The sequence below is a fragment of the Falco cherrug genome, chromosome W (genome assembly GCF_023634085.1).
Source record: "Falco cherrug isolate bFalChe1 chromosome W, bFalChe1.pri, whole genome shotgun sequence".
Taxonomy (NCBI): Eukaryota; Metazoa; Chordata; class Aves; order Falconiformes; family Falconidae; genus Falco; species Falco cherrug.
In genome coordinates, this window is record NC_073719.1 from 12,247,946 (window position 1) to 12,251,959 (window position 4,014).

Consider the following 4,014-nt stretch of genomic DNA (forward strand, 5'->3'; position numbering starts at 1 on the left):
GCCTACCGGGGTACTGTAAAAACTACCAAGAGAACTCCTTTCTGGCACCTTCCCCGGTGGAGTTGTGCATGGGGTGTGTTTGGAACATTTTGTCACCAGCCGAGTCCAAAATTCAGCGCTTCCCCATCTCAGCCCAGAAAGCAGGTAGAACGTCTTTTGTGGTGCCTTTCAGCTGCCTACCGGGGTACTGTAAAAACTACCAAGAGAACTCCTTTCTGGCACCTTCCCCGGTGGAGTTGTGCATGGGGTGTGTTTGGAACATTTTGTCACCAGCCGAGTCCAAAATTCAGCGCTTCCCCATCTCAGCCCAGAAAGCAGGTAGAACAAGTTTTGTGGCGCCTTTCAGCTGCCTACCGGGGTACTGTAAAAACTACCAAGAGAACTCCTTTCTGGCACCTTCCCCGGTGGAGTTGTGCATGGGGTGTGTTTGGAACATTTTGTCACCAGCCGAGTCCAAAATTCAGCGCTTCCCCATCTCAGCCCAGAAAGCAGGTAGAACAAGTTTTGTGGCGCCTTTCAATTGCCTACCGGGGTACTGTAAAAACTACCAAGAGAACTCCTTTCTGGCACCTTCCCCGGTGGAGTTGTGCATGGGGTGTGTTTGGAACATTTTGTCACCAGCCGAGTCCAAAATTCAGCGCTTCCCCATCTCAGCCCAGAAAGCAGGTAGAACAAGTTTTGTGGTGCCTTTCAGCTGCCTACCGGGGTAGTGTAAAAACTACCAAGAGAACTCCTTTCTGGCACCTTCCCCGGTGGAGTTGTGCATGGGGTGTGTTTGGAACATTTTGTCACCAGCCGAGTCCAAAATTCAGCACTTCTCCATCTCAGCCCAGAATGCAGGTAGAACAACTTTTGTGGCGCCTTTCAGCTGCCTACCGGGGTACTGTAAAAACTACCAAGAGAACTCCTTTCTGGCACCTTCCCCGGTGGAGTTGTGCATGGGGTGTGTTTGGAACATTTTGTCACCAGCCGAGTCCAAAATTCAGCACTTCCCCATCTCAGCCCAGAAAGCAGGTAGAACATCTTTTGTGGCGCCTTTCAGCTGCCTACCGGGGTACTGTAAAAACTACCAAGAGAACTCCTTTCTGGCACCTTCCCCGGTGGAGTTGTGCATGGGGTGTGTTTGGAACATTTTGTCACCAGCCGAGTCCAAAATTCAGCGCTTCCCCATCTCAGCCCAGAAAGCAGGTAGAACAAGTTTTGTGGCGCCTTTCAGCTGCCTACCGGGGTACTGTAAAAACTACCAAGAGAACTCCTTTCTGGCACCTTCCCCGGTGGAGTTGTGCATGGGGTGTGTTTGGAACATTTTGTCACCAGCCGAGTCCAAAATTCAGCGGTTCCACATCTCAGCCCAGAAAGCAGGTAGAACATCTTTTGTGGTGCCTTTCAGCTGCCTACCGGGGTACTGTAAAAACTACCAAGAGAACTCCTTTCTGGCACCTTCCCCGGTGGAGTTGTGCATGGGGTGTGTTTGGAACATTTTGTCACCAGCCGAGTCCAAAATTCAGCACTTCTCCATCTCAGCCCAGAAAGCAGGTAGAACAAGTTTTGTGGCGCCTTTCAGCTGCCTACCGGGGCACTGTAAAAACTACCAAGAGAACTCCTTTCTGGCACCTTCCCCGGTGGAGTTGTGCATGGGGTGTGTTTGGAACATTTTGCCACCAGCCGAGTCCAAAATTCAGCGGTTCCCCAGCTCAGCCCAGAAAGCAGGTAGAACATCATTTGTGGTGCCTTTCAGCTGCCTACCGGGGTACTGTAAAAACTACCAAGAGAATTCCTTTCTGGCACCTTCCCCGGTGGAGTTGTGCATGGGGTGTGTTTGGAACATTTTGTCACCAGCCGAGTCCAAAATTCAGCGGTTCCCCATCTCAGCCCAGAAAGCAGGTAGAACATCTTTTGTGGTGCCTTTCAGCTGCCTACCGGGGTACTGTAAAAACTACCAAGAGAACTCCTTTCTGGCACCTTCCCCGGTGGAGTTGTGCATGGGGTGTGTTTGGAACATTTTGTCACCAGCCGAGTCCAAAATTCAGCGCTTCCCCATCTCAGCCCAGAAAGCAGGTAGAACAAGTTTTGTGGCGCCTTTCAGCTGCCTACCGGGGTACTGTAAAAACTACCAAGAGAACTCCTTTCTGGCACCTTCCACGGTGGAGTTGTGCATGGGGTGTGTTTGGAACATTTTGTCACCAGCCGAGTCCAAAATTCAGCGGTTCCCCGTCTCAGCCCAGAAAGCAGGTAGAACATCTTTTGTGGCGCCTTTCAGCTGCCTACCGGGGTACTGTAAAAACTACCAAGAGAACTCCTTTCTGGCACCTTCCCCGGTGGAGTTGTGCATGGGGTGTGTTTGGAACATTTTGTCACCAGCCGAGTCCAAAATTCAGCGCTTCCCCATCTCAGCCCAGAAAGCAGGTAGAACAAGTTTTGTGGCGCCTTTCAGCTGCCTACCGGGGTACTGTAAAAACTACCAAGAGAACTCCTTTCTGGCACCTTCCCCGGTGGAGTTGTGCATGGGGTGTGTTTGGAACATTTTGTCACCAGCCGAGTCCAAAATTCAGCGCTTCCCCATCTCAGCCCAGAAAGCAGGTAGAACATCTTTTGTGGTGCCTTTCAGCTGCCTACCGGGGTACTGTAAAAACTACCAAGAGAACTCCTTTCTGGCACCTTCCCCGGTGGAGTTGTGCATGGGGTGTGTTTGGAACATTTTGTCACCAGCCGAGTCCAAAATTCAGCGGTTCCCCGTCTCAGCCCAGAAAGCAGGTAGAACAACTTTTGTGGCGCCTTTCAGCTGCCTACCGGGGTACTGTAAAAACTACCAAGAGAACTCCTTTCTGGCACCTTCCCCGGTGGAGTTGTGCATGGGGTGTGTTTGGAACATTTTGTCACCAGCCGAGTCCAAAATAGAGCACTTCCCCATCTCAGCCCAGAAAGCAGGTAGAACATCTTTTGTGGCGCCTTTCAGCTGCCTACCGGGGTACTGTAAAAACTACCAAGAGAACTCCTTTCTGGCACCTTCCCCGGTGGAGTTGTGCATGGGGTGTGTTTGGAACATTTTGTCACCAGCCGAGTCCAAAATTCAGCGCTTCCCCATCTCAGCCCAGAAAGCAGGTAGAACAAGTTTTGTGGCGCCTTTCAGCTGCCTACCGGGGTACTGTAAAAACTACCAAGAGAACTCCTTTCTGGCACCTTCCCCGGTGGAGTTGTGCATGGGGTGTGTTTGGAACATTTTGTCACCAGCCGAGTCCAAAATTCAGCGCTTCCCCATCTCAGCCCAGAAAGCAGGTAGAACAAGTTTTGTGGCGCCTTTCAGCTGCCTACCGGGGTACTGTAAAAACTACCAAGAGAACTCCTTTCTGGCACCTTCCCCGGTGGAGTTGTGCATGGGGTGTGTTTGGAACATTTTGTCACCAGCCGAGTCCAAAATTCAGCGGTTCCCCATCTCAGCCCAGAAAGCAGGTAGAACATCTTTTGTGGTGCCTTTCAGCTGCCTACCGGGGTACTGTAAAAACTACCAAGAGAACTCCTTTCTGGCACCTTCCCCGGTGGAGTTGTGCATGGGGTGTGTTTGGAACATTTTGTCACCAGCCGAGTCCAAAATTCAGCGGTTCCCCGTCTCAGCCCAGAAAGCAGGTAGAACAAGTTTTGTGGCGCCTTTCAGCTGCCTACCGGGGTACTGTAAAAACTACCAAGAGAACTCCTTTCTGGCACCTTCCCCGGTGGAGTTGTGCATGGGGTGTGTTTGGAACATTTTGTCACCAGCCGAGTCCAAAATTCAGCACTTCCCCATCTCAGCCCAGAAAGCAGGTAGAACAACTTTTGTGGCGCCTTTCAGCTGCCTACCGGGGTACTGTAAAAACTACCAAGAGAACTCCTTTCTGGCACCTTCCCCGGTGGAGTTGTGCATGGGGTGTGTTTGGAACATTTTGTCACCAGCCGAGTCCAAAATTCAGCGCTTCCCCATCTCAGCCCAGAAAGCAGGTAGAACAACTTTTGTGGCGCCTTTCAGCTGCCTACCGGGGT